Source organism: Panthera leo, chromosome F3 (assembly GCF_018350215.1).
Source record: "Panthera leo isolate Ple1 chromosome F3, P.leo_Ple1_pat1.1, whole genome shotgun sequence".
Classification (NCBI taxonomy): Eukaryota; Metazoa; Chordata; class Mammalia; order Carnivora; family Felidae; genus Panthera; species Panthera leo.
Genome location: NC_056696.1, coordinates 12102244 through 12125958, shown reverse-complemented (window position 1 = coordinate 12125958; position 23715 = coordinate 12102244).

The window sequence follows — 23715 nt, the reverse complement described above, 5'->3', positions numbered from 1 at the left end:
CCCTGCGGCGGCAGGTGGATGAAGGACCCCAGCTGGCGGCAGACTCCTGGTAAGGGGCAAAGTCGGAGCAGGGCTGGGCCTGCCCGGACTCTTCCCGGCCCCCGATTCTGATCGGATCCTCCTGGGTCTCGCCCGCCCACGACACTGTAAGCAAACATTATGTGTTTGTGCAGCGTGTCCCCAAGCTAAGAAGCCCGACAGCCCCCGGATGGCCGCATCGCTCTGATTGCAGCTCAAATCAAGGAGTCCTCTGACGCGGATCATGACTTTGGCTCGGTCGCGATCTCAAGGTTTGTGGGTTTGAGCCCCATGTCGGGCTCTGTGCTGACAGCTCAGAGCCTGGAACCTGCTTCGGAGTCTGTGTCTCCCTCTCTCTCTGCCCCTCTCCCCTCATGCTCTGTCCTCTCTCTCTCAAAAATAAGTAAACATAAAACAATTTCTTTAAAAAGAATATTTTTTAAATGTTTACTTCTTTTTGAGAGAGAGAGAGAGACAGAGAGAGAGGCAAAGAGAGGGGAAGAGAATCCCAAACAGGCTCTGGACTGTCAACGCAGAGCCGGTCGTGGGGATCGATCTCACAAACCGTGAGCTCAAGACCTGAGCCGAAATCAAGAGTTAGAGGCTTAACTGACAGAGCCACCCAGGTGCCCCCTTCCAGAATGTTTTTAAACGGATTCGATTTATGGCAAAGGGAAGCAACTGTGCTGAAATTCAGTTATAAAAAATATTTTGAAAACTTCGCGGTCTAGTAAAATACATTCTTCTTAATTAGCCCACTGAATACCATGATCTGGTGACAGATCTGATAACCGCTGTGATTTTGATGTAGTGATGAGCGTATCATATTTTGATATGTGAAATACGATGTAAAAATACCTGTGGTTTTTATTGGCAGCCAAGTGCAATATATACTGTTAATATGAACGTGGCTGTTTGCTTACATTTCGAGTGGAAAGAATCCTAATTTCAAGGGACAGATAAAAAAAAGTAAAGATACCATTTTCCTTTTCAAGTTCTGAGACACTGCTCCCCCACCCCTTTCCATATTCGTCCCCAGACTTGAAGGATTTCAAAGAAGGACTTGAAGAATCTTTTCTTTAGAGAACATCCCCCCCCCCCCATCATAACATGAGGTCAGGAAATTAAATGTTCTCCTTAAATATTAAAAATATAAAAGCCTCATACAAATTAACCGGAAAAGCCCAGGAGACAGATGGGCCAAGAACATGATGGGTATAGATAATGATAAAAACTTGACAAAAAATTCCACTTGAAAACAAAGTAACAGAAATTCGGTTTTTTGGCCCATTAAATTAGTCAGGATAAGACATGCACCCACATAAACACAATTCTGCCAAGGAGCACTGATAAGACTATTCTTACTGCTGCTTGAATTACAACTGGGACGGTTGTTTTGGAAAGCAAATCTTAAATTATTCACATTTTTGGAATCAGTCTATTAAATAAACTTGAATTATTGTCTTTTAATGGCTAAGCGTTAAGATTTTTCTCACGTGGGGCGCCTGGCTGGCTCAGTCGGTTAAGCGGCCGACTTCGGCTCAGGTCACGATCTCACAGTCCGTGAGTTCGAGCCCCGCGTCGGGCTCTGTGCTGCCAGCTCAGAGCCTGGAGCCTGTTTCAGATTCTGTGTCTCCCTCTCTCTGACTCTCCCCTGTTCATGCTCTGTCTCTCCCTGTCTCAAAAATAAATAAAAAAAAAAAAAAGATTTTTCTCACGTAACTAAGACTACCCAAGTTGTAAAGGACCCACTGGGTCATATATCCCACGAGCTTCCTTCATCATTGACAAACCAAGTATATTCCAGTCTCAAAATCATAAACGTAATAAAACCCACTGCATCCCCTTGCGTGTGCCTGAACCGCCTGGGACTTACTGTGTGTCCTTTGAATCGGAGAGTGTGTATTTGGGTGTGATGGCTGATTTTATGTGTCACCTTGACTGCGCGAAAGGGTGCCCAGATAGCAGGTGAGACATTATTTCTGGGTGCGTCCATGCAGGTGTCTCTGGGAGAGATTAGCATTAGAATTAGTGATCGGTAGACTGAGTCAAGGAGAGTGTCTTCACCAATGCAGGTGGGCATCATCTGACACACCGAGGGCCTGAATAGAACAAAAAGGCAGAGGAAGGATGAATTCGCTTTCTCTGCTGGAGCTGAGACGTCCGTGTTTTCTGGCCCTTGGACTTGGGGGCCCGTGGTCCTCAGGCTTCCAGACAGATGGGGATTTGCACCATCAACCCCCTGAGACTCAGGCCTTTGGTCTCAGGTCAAATTATACTACAGGCCTTCCTGGTTCTACAGCCTGCAGACAGCAGATTGTGGGACTTCCTGACCTCCAAAACCACATGAGACAATTCCTGTAATAAATCTATGTATATGTAATAAATACTATTATATAAATTAATTATATGTGTATAGTTATATGAATATCATATACGAATTCATATATGTATACACACAAATTTCATATGAGTTACATATATGTACATATAAAAACACACGTGTAATATCTACTATTATAAAATGTACTGTATATAATAGATTATATAGTGTAGTAATATAATATAATGTATATATAATATGTATTATTATATACGTATGTATATGTATATACATAATATTATATTATTATATATAATGTATATTATTATATATGTATGTATATGTATACATATAATATTATATTATTGTATACAATATATATAATATTATATTATGTATAATATATATTATTATGTATGTCTGTATATGTATATACATAATATTATATTATTATATATGATATATTATTATATATGTCAGTATATGTATATACATAATATTATATTATTATATATTATAACTTATTTTTTTTTTTTTTAATTTTTTTTTCAACGTTTTTTATTTATTTTTGGGACAGAGAGAGACAGAGCATGAATGGGGGAGGGGCAGAGAGAGAGGGAGACACAGAATCGGAAACAGGCTCCAGGTTCCTAGCCGTCAGCCCAGAGCCTGACGCGGGGCTCGAACTCACGGACCGCGAGATCGTGACCTGGCTGAAGTCCGACGCTTAACCGACTGCGCCACCCAGGCGCCCCTATTATATATTATATATTACATATGTCTGTACATGTATATACATAATATTATATTATTATATATTATATATATTATTATATATGTATTTATATGTATATACATAATATTATATTACTATATATATTATATGTATATAACCTCCTATTGGTTCTGTTTCTCTGGAAGAGCCCTCATGGCTAATACATTGCCCATAGGCATTTTGGCACAATATTTAGTGGTCTATATTCATTTTTCCCCAGACGGTTTTCTTTGTTCATATTTGTACTGTTGTCTTTGTTTCTCCTTATGGACTGCCTGCCAGTCCATAAGTCTTTTGCCTCGATCTTGACATCATTGTCCCATCCGTTTAGTATGTATTTCTTGAACACCCATTATGTGCCGGGAATTGGGGTAGGTGTTAGTGATTCAAGAGGGAAGAAAATCAACTTCATTCCTGGCCTCATGAGGGGACAGGAAACTACTGCCCATGATTCCAAATCTAGTCTGCCATCTATTTTTGCACGAACAAGAAAGGTTTTTTACGTTTTCAAATGTAATAGAGGGGTGCCTGGGTGGCTCAGTCGGTTGAGCGTCCTACTCTTGATTTCGGTTCAGGTCACGATCTTGATGGTTTGTGAGACTGAGCCCTCGTTCTGGGGCTGGGATTCTGTCTCTCCCTGTCTCTCTGCCCCTCCCCTGCTCTCTCTCTGTCTCAAAAACAAACAAAAAGATTTAAAATGTAATGGAAATCAAAAGAAGAATATTCTACGACACATGCAAACTAAACAAAACTCAGGTGTTGGTGTCCATCAAGAAAGTTTTATTGGAATGCATCGTGCTGACTCGTGTATTATCTACAGTGGCTTCTGCACCACAGCAGCAGAATTGACTTGTCCCAGAAGAAACCGTATGGCGCAAACCTGAAATATTTACTATCTGACTGCAGGAGAAGTCTGCCGATTCCTGAGCTCGCGGGGTAGACAGGAAAGTACCAAGCAATCCAACAAGAAATAAAATAATAACAGATCGTGGCAAGTGGTGTGAATGGGGGGAAGGAGGCCCCAGGGGAGAATGCAGGGGCATGGTGAGGAGAGGGTCGTCAGAGAAGGACTTCGGGGGGGGGGCGGGGGGGGAAGCAACACTGACGCTGAGTTGGGCAGGATGGGCAGCATCCGGCTGTGCCAGGAACAGAGGCAACTCAGTTCCAGGCAGCAGGGAAGGGGGTGCGTGAAGGCAAAGAGACCGATGCGGGAAAGATCCTGGTGTGTTTGGGGGCTGAGGAGACATCACAGCTGGAGGGTAGTAAGACTGGAGAGAGATAAGTAAGTACATGGGAACCACTGAAGAATTTTAAGCAAGGCAATGACATGGTTTGATTTGAGTTTTTTTTTTTTTATTGTTTATTTATTTTTGAGACGGAGACAGAGTGCGAGTGGGGGAGAGGCAGAGAGAGAGAGGGAGACAGAATCGGAAACAGTCTCCAGGCTCTGAGCCATCAGCCCAGAGCCCGAAGCAGGGCTCGAACCCACGAACCACGAGATCGTGACCTAAGCCAAAGTCGGACGCTCAATGGACTGAGCCACCCAGGCGCCCCCGATTTGAGGTTTTTTTTTTAAAGATCGCTTCTGCTGCTCTGCAGACAATAGATGGCAAGAAAAAAAAAAATGAGAAGAGAGAGTGGCTCCAGAAGGCCCTCTGCCAACGCCTGCCTTTCTCCTGTCAGCGTGGACCGTGATCGGCTGTGTAAACCCGCCAAGACGAGGCACTTCGGGATGTTGCAAGGTTCTGCGGCTCTTCAACGAGGCTTGGATGTGTAGAAGAGGAACTGATGACAATTTCTGAGGAAGCGTGTGTTCCATGTCAGGTGTTACTCCAAGAAGAACTCACTGAAGACTCTTCCTCTTGCTAAAAACACAGTTTTCCAATACGGGGCGATGGAAGAGGGAACAGTGTTGTTAGAAACCGTAACTCGTGGTAACCCCTCTTACCTCCTGGCCAGCGGTATAACGTTCCTCTGCGGTAGATGGCCCTGTTGGGGAGGAAGATGAGGTCAGCCCTGCTAGCTGGACGTCTGTGCACAAGGGGTTAACAGTCATCTGTGCGTGATGCCAGTGGGAAGGCAGGAGGAGTGTTCGGGAAGGATAAGATAGAGGCAGAGAAACGCGACCGTGGAGACCGGCGCGGAATTTCTGGAAAAGGATGAGCCTCGGGACTTGGGAGCACGTGGGAATCCACTTTCTTTTGTCGCAGGTTTTGAAATGCCGCCATGTGAAAACCTTCCATTTTCCCAAAGCTTCAGTGCAAGCCTTCTACCAGACTTGGGCTGGTGCTTTCCTGGAAGTAACCGGGGTGCTCTCTCGCAAAGTCCGAGGTAGTAAGAATTCTAAGGAAGTTTCTTACCGCCAGTAATAGGCATTTTGAGCGAATTGCATCTGACAGTTTATGGGCAGTGTGGCTCCTGCTTGCATGTACATTACAAGTCATCTGCTGCCCTCCCATTAATCTGTAATTTACATAAGGTCAAGTAATGTGTTCATTTCCGAGACCAGGAAGAGGAACAGCCAAGAGAGCGTACATGACATCCAGAGGCCCTGACATTGGCAGGGACAGAACCCCTGCTTGTTCCCCTGGCCACCGGGGTCCCTGGGGGAGCCTGTACTTCTAGCCACTTGGTGGATGAGAGACAAGGTCAAAGAACATCAGAAAAGAGCAAAAGTAAATGTTTATGGAAAAACACAACCCAGCATTTATAGGAAGTATTTGCTTCCTCCTGTGTCTTGCCCTTTCTGAATTTTGTGTCTCTTTAAAGGCAACAGTTCTATTTTTGGAACACACACACACACACACATGCGTGCACGCACGCCAGATTTTGCTGAGCCTTTTGCAGGAAACACTTTCCCACCAATTTGTTTATGGGCCTCACACACTAATCAGAAAGCTTGAAGTTGGAGCCAAAGCATCCATGTTTCCGGAAGGTCTTCCGGTTACCCCAGTGCCCAGTGGAAAGGCACAGTCAAAAACATCGTGGAGGTCGGATACTTTTGTAACTTGAGAAAGATTGGGCGGGTGACTGAGGATCCAAATAGGAACCCACCTAAATCTGCACAACACAAGAGATAATGAAGTGTTGAGTGAATTCGGTCTCACGAGGAGCTTCTCGGAGAAACTCTTAAACTTTTTGGATCATAGGGCTGACGGAAAGTCTCTTGGAGACCAGAGTGGGCCTCATGGTATCCAAGGATCTGAGCCAATGGCCTTACGCTGTGAGGTAATGTGGTGCAGCCACGTAGATGAGCCGCTGGGGTCATTGCCAAGGCCTTGCGTTGAATGGCCAACCTTGCTACGGTATGATTAAAGCTCTCATTCTACCAAAATCTTCTGTAAGAACCCCTCTCCTCCCCACATACCTTAGGCGAAACCCTGACCTAGATTTTGGTAGAAATGGGAGCGGGCTACAGAAGAGGGCACAAAGCCCCCCTTTGCAGACTCGGAGAAATGCAAGCCAAAGCACAGGTGAGCAATCAGCCTGGCCTTCTGGATCCTGCTTGTCTCCATTCTGCTGGCCTCCAAAAGAGTTTTCTTCTTCCTTCGCTCTTCGAATGCAAGAACGAGTGAATAATTGCCCGCAAAGCCTCTTGACTTTCTTGAAGCACAGTACCTTCTGAATATAAAAGCGAATGTGCTAGACAGCGATCAAAGCTCAAAGCGAAGAAAGTCCCAGACTGGGAAGAAACCGACAAAATATAACTTCACACCTCAGAGACCAAATCTTGTGCACATGACTAAGTGGCATTTTTTGGAGGTCAAGAGAACCCGTTGAGCCTACAGCTCCCACGGAACAATAATAACAATGACAGGCCCTGTGCAGTGACTGCTGGTTTGCAAAGCACTGTCATATACATGACCTCACTTCTCACAAGTGAGACGCGCACACGAAACAGAAACACCACAAGGTAATATCTGTTCTTGCCGTCACTTCAAATAAAGAGAGTCTAAGGCTCGCAGAAAGTAGCTTTTATTCCTCAGCCATTAAGGGGTAGAATCAGCAACTGAGTCCAGATCCTGTGGTGCCAAAATCCACTCCCTGGGACCGCCTCCTCGGAGAGCCGAACACCCCTCTCGCTCAGGCGTCCTGTCTTGTTACGAATGGTCCCTGAAAGAACGATCTCTGACCTCTTCAGTGAGGAATCCGCGTTTTGGATCACAGAGCCGACCTAGAATCACCCAGCTGTGCAATAGGTAGTTCCCTCTGAGATGATTTAAATCTGGGTCCTCCAGATCCAAAATATCCCTTCCTCTCAAATTTCCAGGTACAGTAAGTTTAAATTCGAAGTCACCAAGTGAAATAATTTTGCATTCTAAATTACCCCGAAAACCTCTGGAAAAAGTTTCTTTTAGACGCCTACTCTTCAGATACACGTATTTAGTTGTGATTTATCGGCCCTTCCTATGCTAGACCTGGCACTCTAGTCTCCTCAGTCACGCTTTGCGCATTTATTTTTCGAGTACCTGAAATGTTTCAGGCGTACTTCTGATGGCTACAGATATGTTAGGGAACAAAATAATCAATCTCAACCCTCCATGGAAATGAGATAGGGAAGAGGCCCAGGGGACAGGTCCAGAGAGGCTTGGATGTCCAAACATGGGTTTCTAGTGAATCTTCACAAGGAAGCTTAATTACTTATATTTTAAAGTTCAAAAGACATGCCAAGAGAAGGCTCATACTTAGTCAAGGCTGAAGGCATCCTTAGGGTGCCTAAGGGTCTAAACCCAGAAGTTCTGAATCCACACTTGGCCTTCTACCCTCTTTTCTCCGTGTCCTATGGATCCTTCTGCTACCATGGTCCTGAGCAGAGACTTTAGGCAAATAGCTATGTTCACAAGGAGCTTGTTCATAGCTAGTTTCTAAATCTTGGTGCGCATTTCTAAAGAGTCAACATCAGGAAAAAATTCATAGTGGGCCTTGTGACGAGAGGCGAATTACCTTCTCAAATGTTGCATTTATTGAGTTGGGATTTGTAATCTGGACAATCTAATGCTTTGTCTATAACAAGAGGAAGAAAGGCAGAAGACAGGAAGCTGTGGCTGCAAGTCTCGGAAATGCTGAGCACAAGGGCATATTGAAAAACTGGAGATCAAAGAGGCCAGTGGAAATGCAGCCAGCGTGAAAAACCAGGCCAATCCCCTTAGGATGAGACAGAGATATTCTGCACCTGTTATCTCGAAAACCTTCTGACATGCACACAGTGAAAACGCTGTCCTATGTTTTGGTTCAAGTCCCTTTGACAATGGCTGTAGAAGCTGGAAAGAGTCAAGTATCTCTTTCTCACGTTACTTCAAAAATTCTAGTAAACGTGGCTGGCCCGTCATATCACGCCGTCAAGAAAGCGCTATCCGTATGATCAGATTTTCTGATGAGCCCTAGTGCCCCTGCACAGACTCTGTGGCTCTCATTTCACTTGGCGTCCACTTATCCATGTGCTGTGCCCGGCGGTCCCGTTCAGATCAGGTGCATCGTTCACGTCAGATCCCTGCACCCTTAGATGTGACCCCCTGTAGATCCAGGCCAAGTCAACTGGTGTCTTGTGCTAACAAATGAACAGTGGGCTGGCAGGTTGGATGTTTCGAAGACAAGTCTCACTCCCTTCAAAGGAGCAACTTGATAGCTCAGGAGTAGCCATTAGAGCGGACTACTGCTGGAGGTTTGGTTCTGTATGTCCTCATCCATCCAGCCAGCCATCCATCCATCCATCCATCCGGCTTCCTGAAGCGATCCTTCACATGTAGAAACCAAGTGGGGTTCTGAGACCCTGTCCCTGGTGGGATCCCCTAAGCAGCACGAATGTGGATGACAATCTCAGGATGATGAGAACGGCTAAGTGGGAGTTGGATGTCCAGGAAAAAGAAAGACTCCATTCTGGAAGGGAAGTCAGGGTGCTGCTGAAGAACCTGTCCTGATAGATCCTGACTAACACACATGAGGAGTCTTGACTGTGGAAGCCTGACTGGAGGTTTCCTCTGTGGGGCAACTTCAGAAAGGCCAAGGAAAAACAAGATGCTGTCTAAACACCATCTCCCTCTTGATTGTTGCTGCCTAAAATTCCTAAAATTTACTTATAAGCAGAGGAGTCAATGTAATTTGAGGTACAACAAAAAACAAAAAAGAAACCCCCCAAAGCTAGGAAGAGAGGCACCGCAGTGCAAATTCACTTCAGGGTGCAGCTGACTCTTCTGGGAAGAGGTATGGGAGAATGAGGTGGTATTCGTTTTCTAGGGCTAATATAAATTACTCTAAACCCAGTGGCTTAAAACAACACCCATTTACTGTCTTAACTGTTGTGTAGACCGAAAGTCTCAGTGGCTTGGCCGGGCTCTGCTCAGGGTTTCGCGAGGTCAAGATCAAGTTGTTGGCAGAAGTGCATTCCCTCCCGGAGGCTCTGGGGAAGAACCTGCTTCTGGATGTCTCAGGTTGTTGGCAGAGTCCAGATTTTTCACTTGTAGGAGCAAGGCCCCCCTTTCCTTGTTGCCTATTGGCCAAGGGTTGTTTGCAGCTTCTAGAGGCGGCCTGCATCCTCTGCCCCTGACGCCTTTTCTCCATCTTCAAAGGCAACAGTGCTGGTGGAGTCCTTTTCACGCTCCACATCTATCTTGCCTCTCCCTCTGCCTCATTCCTCCTGCTTCTTCCATAATGTTTCTCTCACTTCAGCGGCGACAATTTCTCTGCTTTTGAGGCTCAAGTGAGTCACCTGATCACATAACTCGGGATGATTTCTTTGTCTTAAAGTCTAAACCTCAGTAGCGTTGACGTCTGAATATAACCATCTCAGACAAATAGGATGTTAGACCTAAAAAGCCTTTAGAGATGATCTAGACCAGGGATGGCAGCAGAGTTAGAGAACCTGAGGCTTGTCTTATCCCATGAACACAACTAGATAACTATAAAATCCTCCTAAATACCCCAGCAATTGACCTGAAGACTGACAGAAAAACTCCACCAATAAAAGGAGAGACGAGGCCACATTGAGCAGGTGCAGAGATGTGGTTTAAGGGAGAAACTGATCACAGGTGCTGTGGAAGAAGAAGATAGAGAGATGCGAACGCGCGTGCCCCCTCCTGACCAGACAGTTCTACAGGGCCTCAGTTCTGGTGGAGTTGGTATCGGATCTCATTTCACAAGCAGACCACAGCACACCTAGTTAAAAGTCACCACATTCAGGCCAGGGACCAAACACTGCCTACTGCAGGCAACAAGAGCCTCTACCAACAACTGGCCTGAAAGAGGGAGCAGCCAAAACACAACAGCAGAGTGCACACAGCGTGCACTGGACACATTCTCTGAAGCCCAGGCCCTGGGCACTACATGGCCTCTTCTTTATTAGGCCATTACTATCAGGAACAGGAGACATAACTGGCTTTTCTAATACACAGAGAACTCCCATCCAAATCCACAAGACCAGGCCAACACAGAGACATGTTGTAATTACATTTGCAAAATACGGTGATAAAGGAAAGATCTGAAAAGCAGCAAGACCAAAGAAGTTACCTTACAAGGGAAAACCCATAAGGGTCGCTGCCGGTTTCTCAACAGAAACGTGGCAAGCCAGAAGGAGTGACATGATATATTCAAAGTGCTGAATGGGAAAAATCTGCAGTCCAGAACACTTTCTCCAGAGAGGCTACCATTCGGAAGAGAAGGAGAGACAAAAAGTTTCACAGACAAATACTAAAGGAGTTTGTGACCACTAAACAAGCCTTGCGAGAAATATTAAAGGAAGACTCTGAGGGCAAAGGAGAGACCAAGAGTGACAAAGACAAGAAAGGATCAGAGAAAATCTCCAGACACAATGACCTAAATAAAAAGGCAATAAATACCTATCTGTCAATCATTACTTTGTATGGACTAAATGCTCCAATCAAAAGACGTGGGGTATCAGAATGGATTAAAAAAACAAGATCCATCTATATGCTGTCTACAAAAGACTTATTTTAGATCTAAAGACACCTGCAGATTGAAAGCGAGGGGGTGGAAGAACATTCACCATGCAAATGGATGTCAAAAAGAAAGAGTAGCAATACTTATATTGGACAAAGTAGACTTTTGTTCTTGTGTTGTTTTTGTCTTCTTTGGTATCAGGGTAGTACTGGCCTCATAGAATGGTTTTAAATGTGTTCCCTCTATTACGTTACTTATAAGGTTTTGATAAAGATCGTCATTAATTTTTTTTTTTTAACGTTTGGTAGAATTCACCACTGAAACCATGTGGTCTTGAGCTTTTCTGTGCTGGGAGATTTTTGATTCATAATTCAACTTTCATTCTTGTTATTGGTCTACGAAAATGTCCTATTTCTTGGAATCAAGATTCATGATTCAATCGCGGTAACTTGTGCATTTTTAGGAATTATCTGTTTTTCTTTTTCTTTTTTTTTTTTTTTTTTTTTTAACATTTTTTATTTATTTTTGGGACAGAGAGAGACAGAGCATGAACGGGGGAGGGGCAGAGAGAGAGGGAGACACAGAATCGGAAACAGGCTCCAGGCTCCGAGCCATCAGCCCAGAGCCTGACGCGGGGCTCGAACTCACAGACCGCGAGATCGTGACCTGGCTGAAGTCGGACGCTTAACCGACTGCGCCACCCAGGCGCCCCAGGAATTATCTGTTTTTCTAAAATATCTGATTTGTTAGTATATAATTGTTTATGGTAATCTGTAATCATGCTATGTATTTCTGTGGCTATCCGCTGTGTTGTTTTCTCTTCCATTTCTCATTTTGGTTTTTCTTAGTTAATGTAGTTAAAGCATTGCCAATTTTGTTTATTTTTTGGGAAAACTGGTCATTACTTTCAATGTTACCTTGTTGTTTATTCTGGAGTCTATTTTATTTATATCTGATTTTTCTTTTTTATTTCCTTCCTCTATTAAATTTCAGCTAAGTTTCTCTTTTTTTCTAGTTCCTTGTGGTGTAACGTTAACTCGTTTAGTTGAACTGTGTTTCTTAATATAAGAATTTATAACATAAATTTCACTCTAGCATCTGCCTTTGCTGCAACCCATAGCTCTCAGAATATTGTTTTCTTTTTCTTTTGTTTTGAGACATATTTTGATTTGCTAATTTGATTTCTTATTTGGCCCATTGCTTGTGCAGTAGTATGTGTTTAATATTTACATACTAAAAATTTAATATTTACATTATCGATTTTGCAGCTTTGATTTATTTCTGATCTTTCGTTTTGTACCATTGTGGTTATAAAATATGCTTGGTATGATTTGAGCCTTCTTAAATTTGTAGTATTTGTTATGTCTCCTTTTATGTGATTTAACCAGGAGATTCTTCTGTGTATACTTGAAGAAAATGGGTACTCTATTTTTCTTGGATGGAATGTTTTATAGATACCTTTTAAAACCATACTGAAGTATACTTCAAGGAAAAATGTTCTTATGGAAAAAAAATAGCTTTAACTGGGGTACTCATTTAAAACAAAGCATACCTTGGGTGCCCGGCTGGCTCAGATGGTAGAGCATGTGACTCTTAATCTTGGGGTTGTGAGTTGGAGCCCCATGTTGGGTGTAGAGATTACTTAAAAATAAAATTTTGAAAATAAAATGAAGCATACCAGAGGGGTGGGGGAATGCGTGAAGTATGTAAAGGAGATTAAGAACACACTTATCATGGGGCGCCTGGGTGGCTTAGTCGGTTGAGCATCCAACGTCGGCTTAGGTTATGATCTCACAGCTTGTGAGTTCGACCCCGTGTCAGGCTCTGTGCTGATAGCTCAGAGCCTGGAGCCTGCTTCGGATTCTGTGCCTCCCTCTCTCTCTGCTCCTCCCCCACTCACGCTCTGTCTCCCTCTGTCTCAAAAATAAACATTAAAAAAATTAAAAGAAAAAAAAGAACATACTTATCATGATGAGCACCAGGTAATGTATGCAATTGCTGAATCACTATATTGTACACCTGAAACTAACACTGTATGTTAACTGTGGTGGAATTAAAACAAAAAAAAAACTTAATAAAAACCAAATAAAAATAAAAAAATAACACTGACATGGAAGAAATAAAGAAAGAAAAAAATGATCTAGACCAGGAATTCTAACCCTGGATCTATAGATTTGGAGCCCATGGGTCTATCAGGGAATGGGAGAGCCAAGAGAATTCAAAGCAAGGATGGGTATAGATAAAAGTATGCCACTTCTTTTGAGAGAGAGAGGTTCATGGTTTTTGTAAGACCCTTAGAGAGATCCTACACAAAAAAGTTTTAAGAAGCCCCAAGCCCCATGCTTCCTTCATTGAGTTTCTTTGAATATCACCAACCACCCATTTTGCTGTTGCTGTGAAAGACGAATACCTAGACTCACGCCTGGGAGATCTCCTCCCAGGGTCCATTGGCCACTTCCCACTTCTATCCTAACTTAATGCCATTTATTGACAGCAATGCGATCCTATAGGGAAGGGGCTATATAAAGATGGTTGGAAAGGCAGTCGCAGTCGATAGGCCGTCGGTATTAGCATCTCACCTGGTGCTTCTCTGTCATTGTCCACAAGTATTCATAGGCACTGGAACACGGGACACACTGACAGAGGAGGGAGGTGTAAGAAAAGGGTAGGGCTGTAAGCTGTGAAATTAGAGTGAAGAATTTCCCTCTCGAGAGTCAGTAATTTTAACTTCATCTCAACCAGGCCTTTTAAGCTAATTTTGTCTGGGACTCCTCTGTTTTTCTGTGCCAGCCTTTTGTACCTCACTCACGGGTTACTTTTCTTTCCCTGCTCTGGACTTGGATACCCTCAAAGTCGTGTGCCAAGCACAGCACTTAAATTCAGGAAACCAAATAGACATGTTTTCTGCCTCCTTAGAGCTTACAAGCTAATGCTTCAAAAGATGTTGTTATTTGAAACTGAATATTAAACTGACAATATACAAGTATTTGGGTTTTTTACTATTATTTGATAATAAAGAGATTGATCTAAATTGCCAACCAGAGATTCCAACCTTAATATTGATTCAACATCATGTTTTAACTAATTCAGCTGAAGAGCAGAAAGGATTAATTACTGATCAATGAGACAGGAACAGAAGGCCATTTGCTATAATTGTTCAATTATGGAAGCAGAGTGGAAAATATTAAAATGTTATGATCCTTATAACCAAATTTCGAGATAATATTCTACACTAAGAGAATAAAAGCAAAGTAGATTTTCTTTGATTTATCTTTCAATTGGGGCAGAATAAAATGGAAAATAAACAGTGGAAGAAAATACTCTCTGAGATACATACGAAAGTAAGAAAAGTGAAAGCAAATGAAAATATCCATTCAAATAAAACCATCAACCACTAGGTTTGCATAGTAAAAACAAATAGGACTGTATGACTTTAGACAAGGAACTTAAAAACTCTGAGCTTCAGCTTTCTCATCTGTAGAATCATGACCATAATATCTGCCTTACTGTATTTAAAAAAATTTTTTAATGTTTATTTATTTTTGAGAGAGCGAGAGGGACAGAGTGCAAGCAGGGGAGGGGCAGAGAGGGAGGGAGACACTGAATCTCAAGCGGCCTTCAGGCTCTGAGCTGTCAGCACAGACCCTGATGCAGGGTTCGAACTCAGAAACCGTGAGATCATGACCTGAGCTGAAGTCGGAGGCTTAACAGACCGAACCACCCAGGTGCTCCTACCTTACTGTATTTTTTAAGAAGAAATTTTTAGGGGTGCCTGGGTGGCTCAGTCGGTTAAGTGGCCCACTCTTGATTTTGGCTCAGGTTATGATCTCACGGTTTGTGAGTTCGAGCCCTGTGTCAGGCTCTGTGCTCACTGCCAGGAGCCTGCTTCGGATCCTCTGTCTCCCTCCTTCTGGCCCTCTCCCGCGTATGTGTGTGCGCTCTCTCTCTCTCAAAAATAAATAAGTGTTAAAAAAAAAGAATAAACTTTTAAAACTTAAATTATATTGTGTGCATTTGTAAGTAATTACTATTTAAATAAGAATACGTATGCCACAATAAAATACCTTGCAAACAGTAGATTTTTTAAAAGGTATCAATTCTTATTATATTGTATTACATTTTTGTTTAAAACATCCGTAAAAAAGGTAGCCACGTAGGACCCAAGATTTATTATTGTTCTTAGAACAATAAGCACTCAAAGCACCTGCAGCAAATTGTACACGTAGGGGGATCCAGGCCGCTTTATCAGTCATGTTGGGATTTTCTAATGGAATCTTTGTGCCCGGGGATTTGGGTTAATCATTTGACTCATGCTTGTGTCTACCCAGATGACCAGAGTCCAGGCGTAAATGTAGAAAACAAGTTATCAGCCTAAGGGGCACACAGGGGAGGATGGCTGGAGTCTGTCCTCAGTGGGTGTGCCTGTGTTTTTGTGTACCATGTAGCGAATGACACTGAAGCACGGAAGCCGATAGAACTCAGAGGGCAGACCAGCAAGGCCGCTGCGGAGAACCTCCCCTTGCTATGGTCACAGACCACGGCCGCGGTGAGAGCCCCGACTTCCCATGTACTTGGGGAAAATAGTGACTGTCGTCCTCGTCACCCTGCCTCGGGGAATGACTCCTCCGTGGCATAACTTTGCAAAAGCCTGTCTTGTTCATAACGATATCCCTGAATTCTACCGCAACGCTTAGCCCAGAGTCGGTCTCAGGAAGTATCTGCTGAATGTACTCTACGTAACTCGGCTTTTATTCAGTTATTTGGGGCAAATATATTGAAATGGTGCCCAAACACCTAGCTAAGCTGCCACATGCCTTACCCACCAATACAGTGACTAGCTCAGTTGGCTGCAGAGAATAATCCATCCGCCGCCGTGGACTTCTATCAACGTGTAGGCCAACCTTTTTACAAAATACGCTGTTTCTCAACTGAACTTCTTCGATGTCCACCATTTTCCGAAGTAAAGAGTCTTCAGATGGGAGGAAGAGAAAGAAGGAGATGGAAAGAGAGACAGGCTGACCCAGCTGGATAAGCCATCACGACCACCCTACGATCGATCTATGTATCATTTATGAAAAGGATGCAGTTAGGCCTTGTTTTCTTTCTCATGGGTGATTTTTTTTTTCCTGTCACGTTTTAACGTGCCTGTAGGAAGCCCTCGGCAGGTCGGGCAGATCTAGACCCTGCAACCTGCCATTTGCCATTGGGTCCGCTAGGGCAGGTGACTCTGGGCTATGATTTCGTCATACGTAGGATGAGAATCCTCAAGTGTGCCGGGAAAGGGGCAGAGTTTCCAAGAGAAGCCCCAGCCCAGAGGACAAGTCCTCCTGAGCCCACGGTCACGGCCAGGAAGGGATGGAAGGGTGCCAGTTCCCAGGCTCCAGTCACCGGATGTCAGTTCTCTGACAAACAGTTGTAAGTGCCTCATTTAGACTCGTGTGCAATTACAAGCCGGGAAGGAAAACCAAGAACTAGCACGAGGGGCCTAAGGGGCCTTGAGCGGAAGCCCCCCAGTGTCGGCTTCCGTCCGCATTGAAGGTTAGACGATACAGGCGGATAGTGCCCTTGGGATAGAAGGTGGCACAGAGTAGGCACGCGGCGGACGTTTGCTACTATCGTTAATATTTTTATTACCTTCTTCATAGTCTTAGAGTCACTATTCCCACAGGTTTCCAAGCCGAGCGTCTGGGCCCAGATGCTTTCGGGTCATGTAAGTTAGAGAGAGTTCTGTGAGGAAGACCGGGAAGAGGGGGGTGGACGGGTCTACTGGACATACCTGTGCCATCAAGAGTAAGGCATCTACAATCAAGTGTTTGCAAAACACGGGGCGCTCAATGTCAAACCGAGCCAAACCAAAACCAAAAACACGTCTGGCAGGTGGCCTGCTAGTTTCTCACGGCTTGTTCGGAAACTTCTTCGTGGTCCTCCTCCTGCACGCATGCTGGTTGCAGCGGGAAAGGACGGCGTTTGGCTGCGTGCTCGCCAAAGAGTGCTCCCTGCCTGGCTTTCTGGAAGCTAGGAGATCCTGGAGTGTGCATTACTGGGTGGTCTGTCCTCTCTCTCCACCCCGGCCGTGAACTTTGTGCCTGCGTGGGTGCTTTGGTCTGCCCTGCTTACTGTGTTCTCTGGTCTGGACCAGGGTCTACGGTGACACTCCAGAATGACAGTGGGATTTGTGTTTTGTTTACTCAAGGAGTATCTAGTAAGTACTACCAGGGATCCCAATGAGAAACAGACTGTGTGTGCGTGAGAGACAGAGACAGAGAGAATTTCTTTCCGATTAAGATGTGGTTCGGCAGATCCCCTCGCTTCTCTCAGAGGGAATACGAAGTCAGGAAAAAAACCAAAATTGCTTATCTATCCATCCATCCTCCTCGTGGGCCGATTGACTCGCCTTGTTCCTAGCACCTCTGAATACACCCTCTGTCCTCACCATGACGCTGGCCCAGCTGGGGGTTGCGGGCAAGAGAAAAAGGGGATGATGTCCTGGGGAAAAGGCCATCAGAGCACCCCTGGGTGCCTGAGTCGGTTGAGTTTGTGACTCGCGATTCTGGCTCAGGTCACGATCTCACGGTTCGTGGGTTCGAGCCCCTCATCGGGCTCTGAGCTGACGGCATGGAGCCCGCTTGGGATTCGCTCCCTCTCTCTCTCTGTTCCTCCCCTGCTCGTGGTCACTAGCTTTCTCTCTCTCTCTCAAAATAAATAAATACACTTCAAAAAAGGCCATCCGAGAGCCTAGGACCAAGTACGACGAGTGTTGACTTGTAAAGATACGGTGCTGGGCGTGGAGAGAAGGCAGGTGACACAGGACGTATGACCGGGAAACCCCCTGGCTGTAGGCCGGCTCTGCTCTCCCCCAGCTTGTACATTCTATTTCCTTGACTTCTATTTCATCTTAACATTCATTTCCTTTTCATGGTTAAAATCTAATCTGTGTTCATCACGGAAAATTTGAAAGAAAAGAGAAACAAAGAAGGCGTTAAAAACCATGCATAATCCTATTGCCCAGCTAGAGCCGCAATTAGCATTTGGCTGTTTTTTTCTTTTTTCCTTCTCGATACACACAGTTTTTCTTTGCTGGGACTCTTCCATTTCAAAACTGGCTTTTTCCCCCATTTAATACTCTATCCTTGAACTCTTCCCCACGTTATTAAGTACTCTCCTATAACACTCTTCTTAATGGCTGTATGATATTTTGTCACACGGAGGTATTACAATTTATTTCGGCACCCTCTCATTTCGTCCTCGAGATCGGTCTCCTTGTCTCATGTTCCAACTGAAGCCAGACTTTGAAAGCTCCCCGAGGACCCCAGAATCTAGCTTTGCTCCACTCTTTCCCAAGACCTGCAGGAGAGAGCTATGTGACACCTCGGTGTGAGGGAGGTGGGACAGACCCAGAGGCAGGGTGGCTGGGTGGCTGGGAGGCGGGAAGGTTGGGGATGAAAGGACTCCCCGTAGCTAGGTTGGGACCAGCATGGAACCCATTTTCTCACAGGCTGCTTTCAGAAAGCAAAAGCTACCAGCCCAGCGCTTGGGATTGTTTTGAAAGGCAGGGCGAACAGCACATTTGAGAACTGAATTTGGCTCCGTTTGTTCAAGGGGAAGGTGGGTGGCTTTCAGCTGCCTAGGAAACGGGCTTTGAATATGTGCTTCCTGGAATTCTTTGTGGTCCTCTTCTGAAAGGGTTCCTAGCGTTCCTGATAAAGGCGTCTTATTATTTGGCATTTGCAGGCAGCCTCGTTTGGACAACATTCTGTTCAGTTCTTTGCGTCGGTGAGCTCTCGTAAAGCCCCGTGTCTCCGCAGAGCAAGGCCAAAATTCTTCCTTCTTCCTCCCTGCCTCTCTCTCCTTCCCCGCTCTCTGCCTCCCTCCCACCTCCCAACCATGTGCATACTTTTCTTTTGTTTCAGTTCTGAAAGCTGAAACCCTGGCATTCGGTAGGTAAAGCCACACACCGCACCTGTTTCAGGACGCTGCGCAGGGGGGTTTGTAGCACACGCGGGGCGTGGCCGCTGTATTACAAACATACGTCGCCATGATTGGATGAATGGTGGCCATGACATAGAACACATGGTCAACACCTCCAAGACCTGCCAGTAAAAGAAGCAGAAACACAGACCCTGGCTGACCCTTTCCCTTGGCCGGGACCCAAAGTGGAGAAGACAGAGGGCCTGGCGGAAGAAGGTCTAGAAAGAACGGCTTCCTTCTTCCTTCCCTCACTGGTTTGTGCAGTCAATCCAACCTAAGCAATGGTTTCACTATTGTTCCCCTGGGAGAATCCAAGGAACCATGGGATACGCTTTGGTTCAATCAGATAACATATTGAAATGCCCAGTAAACCACCGGGGCACCTTCTAGGCGTTTCATACGTATGAATGATGGCTAAGGTATTCTGAACTTTCTTTTCACCAAGCACTGTTTAAGCACTTTATATATAATTAAAACCAGCTCTGGAGTAAGTTACCCCAACTTGACGGATGAGGTTAAATAACATGGCCGATATCATTTCTTTGATTGCTCTTCTTACGTGTATGGATTGAATAGCCCAGGAGTCCTGTCCTCAGCAGAGATTAGCTGAGCACTTGACCAGACTGGGGAAACAGAACTTCTGTAGAAAGGCTGGGGCTACATATCTTGTTGGGAAAAATGAGACGGGGGACAGAGCTGTGATCCTAAGACTATTCCAGCAGGATTCTCACCATAATCCCGTTGGGTTTCAGCATGCTGGTAGCGGAAGGTTAAGTCAGAATACAGAGCCAAAGGGGTCCAGCCTACAGAGACATCTTTTGGGGGATTCTGTCACTGTTTCATCGCACACATACCTACATATACACACGCACACACATTCACACAAACACATACCGAACAACTAGATTTGCCAACATTCTGTAGGATGTAAAACTAAGTGTTTCCTTCCCCAAGAATTTTGTGAGCTTGCCAGGAAGATAAGACAAATATGCAAATAACGATAAATAGCTCTCCGTTATAATGCGAACTTTGTGAAAGCAGGAACTTTACTAATCTCGTTCATGGCTATAGTCTTAGGTTCGTGACAACTGGGCTCAAGTTGGCACAGAGGTAATAGACAGCCAGGGAATAATTGTTGAATGAGTGAAAAAGTACGGTTGGCCCTGAGAACATGGATTGGAACTGTGTGAGCCCACTGATACGCAGATGTTTTTTCAACAGATACACGGTGTCCATACGTAAATACAGAACGCTACTATAAATGCACTTTCTCTTATGGTTTTCTTAAAAATATGTTATTTTCTCCAGTCTGCTTTATTGCAAGAATACAGTATAGAACACGTAGAGCATAGAAAATATGCGTAGACTGTTTGAGGTATGAGTAAGGCTTCAGGTCAACAGTGGGTTATTAGTACAGCTTTGGGGGCGTCAAAGGTTCCCTGTGAATGTTTTGGTGGGGTCAGTTCCCCGTGTTGTTTCAGGGTCAAGTGTATATCTCCAGGGGGCCTTGGGGAAAGATGCAGAGTATAAATAGAAGTCTAATAGTAGTTACCTATTTCTGTGAAACAACTCCCAAACTTAACAGGTTAGGAATCTGCACGTGGCTTAGCTGGGTGGTCCTCGTTCATTTGGGGTCTTTCCACGTGATTGCAGTCAAACTGTCCGTTGGGGCTGCAGTCCTCTGAAGGCCTGACGGGAAGATGCATTTCCAAGATGGCTTCTTATACTCCTGTGGGCTGGAGAACTCTGTTCCTCACTGGCTGTTTGCTTGATGGAAATCGCCAGTTCTTCGCCACGTGGGCCGCTCTGTGGAATTGTTCGACATGGAAGCTGGTTTCTCTCAAAGCGACTGGCCCAAGAAAGAAAGATCCACGACAATGGAAGCTCCAATGAGTGTTATAACCTAGTCTCAGAAGAAACATGCTATTACTTCTGCCATACTCTATTGGTTACACAGACCAACTCTGGTGCAGTGAGGGTGGGGACCACGCAAGGGCATAAATGTCAGGAAGCAGGGGTCGTTGACAGCCATCCTGAAGCTGACTGCCACAGGCCCTAAAGTTATACCATTTGGGCTCATATGGGACAGAAGATGGGCCGATACTGAAGTCTAGTTCATTATATCATAAGCATGAGGCTTAGTAAAGCTTGAAGAACTGTGTGTGATTTGATTTCTGGCAAACCGAGTGATATTTTCAATGTATCCAAGGAGTTTACTATACATAGAAACATTATTTTGAACTTTTTTTTTTTTCCGGAAAACGGGCATCCCTTAAAATCGGTATTTTGGTAATTGTTTATAAATACTCTTCCCATATAATTGTCACCATGCCCCAATTTCTTCGTGTGCCTGAGAGCATTCAGGAAGGGGCTAAGCTTGACACTGAGAACTGGAAATTCCCAGTAACTTCGCAATAAAGCGGAGGGACTGATGGGCTTGAGATCCATCTGTAGGAGGTAAATGCTTTCGGGTGTTACTAAATGTCCTTCAGCTTAATGGGAGTAATGGCATTATTTACCTCATAGGATTGTTAGGAGGTTTAATGTTCAGAATACATGGAAAGCATTTAGCCTTTGGCCTGGCACACCGTTGAGACAGCCAAAAAAAAAAAAAAATTATCTAACTATCCCCTATCTTCATTACAAATATATTTATTAAATTATTAAATAATGAACGGAAAAGCCCGTGCTCAACCCATTGTGCCCTTTAGATTCACTAATTATAACTCTTGTTAGGGCAGATGTATGAACGAACCGTTCTCTCACCACCCTGTACGTATGTTTTACTTACTGTAAATGTTTACTAATTAGGAACGCCGGTTATGTCCGTACCTCCCTGGTAAATTTTGGAATTCAGACCCGTTTATTTCTGCCCCTGGGAGCCAAACACTGCAGCCTCTGAATGTTCCGCTCGATTAGTTGCCAGGCAAGGCTCCGGCACAGCCATACTTGTCGCTTGATCTTGTCAAGGAAATGCGGCCAATAGTTCAATCACTCAGCCAATAGGTAACATATTGCCTTGTGATCACGCGTGATAATTGATACTTTCGTCGCGTATTTTATGCTAGACTTGTTTGACTTTAAAAAAAAATTTTTTTTTTTGACATTTATTTATTTTTGAGACACAGAGGGAGACAGAGCGCAGGTGGGGCAGGGGCAGAGAGAGGAGACACAGAATCAGAAGCAGGCGCCAGGCTCCGAGCCGTCAGCACGGAGCCACGACGCAGGGCTTGAACCCACAAACCGCGAGATCACGACCTGAGCCGAAGTTGGATGCTTAACCAACTGAGCCACCCAGGTGTCCCTAGACTTGTTGGACTTTTGTCTTCACATAAGGAGTTCCTACCTGTTAGATATTGTTAGATATTGTCAGCGATTGCTGAAATTGATAAAAACAATTGAAAACCCCAGAGCTAGAGTAGCAGCACCGGGAAATGTGGGAGAAGACTTGAAAGGCAGGCTGGGCTGAGAGGCTCTGAGTCTAGAACCAGATATATGTAGGAAATAGATGCAGAAGACCATCAGACACTTAAATCCCTATACCATATATGGTCTTTCCAGAGGCGAGGAACGTGCAAAAAATTCTGTGGAGTCAAGTGGCCAGTGTATTAAATGAACTAATGGAGCAGTAAATCAATCTGGGCTGGCATAGGGAATTTTCTCCCACCTTAACGAGGCAACAAAGCTAAACTACATTATTAAATAATTAAATTTGGGAAATTAGAAAATTAAATTTAGAGATAATTAAATAATTCACAATTAATTATTTAATTAATTAAATTCAGAAATTTGGGAGCCAGGGTGGCTCAGCCCGTTAAGCGTCCAACTTCAGTTCGGGTCCTGATCTCACAGACCGTGAGTTCGAGCCCTGCATGGGGCTCTCTGCTGTGGGCACAGAGCCCTCTTCAGATCTTCTGCTTCCCTCTCTTTCTGCCCCTCCCCCGCTCACCCTCCACCCTCTCTCTCCCTCTCTCTCTCTCTCTCTCTCTCAAATTAAATAAACACACATTAAAATGAAAGAAATTTGGGAGTGCAATTGTGAAAACAACCCCATTTGAGGCAAGATAATTGGATCTCCAACTGGCAGAAGCACCTTCTAAACAGGACTCAGCAAGGCTTTTGGAAAGTATGGCTTTGGTTATGGGCAGTTCAAGCACTCACACCCGAGCCACAATCATGGTTGATAATCAACCTCTTGAGTTGAAAATTTTCTAGAGTTTGCTTGTAAACTCTAGTTCACTTGGAGAGTATTTGTGTTTCTTTTGTGACTTGTGTTTTTTTTTACCCTGCGAAAAATCCTACACTATGTTTAGATGAGATACTGTTTCCTACCCATCAAGACTGGCAAAAATTCGTAAGCTTGACATTGTATTAGTGAGGCTGGGGAAGCAGGCACTTTCAGACGCCGCTGGTGAATATGTGAAATGTTGCAAACTCTGTGGGGTGACTCTGTCAATGTTAGCGCTTATTTTTCGACCCAAGGGTTTACCTTGAAGACGTGTCTCTTAACAATAAAAACTGTTTACATGCAAAAGATTACTTATACTGCAAAATTTTGAAACTACCTAAATGTCCAAGTATAGGAAACGGCTTGGGTAAACTACAGCACACTCCCCTTAATGGAATCCTATGCAACTGTAAAAAAAGAATGAGAAAGGTCTCTGGGAACTGACATTGAGAGATTACCAAGAGATATTTTTAAGGGGAAAGAAGCGAAGTGCCAAAGAGCATATAAATA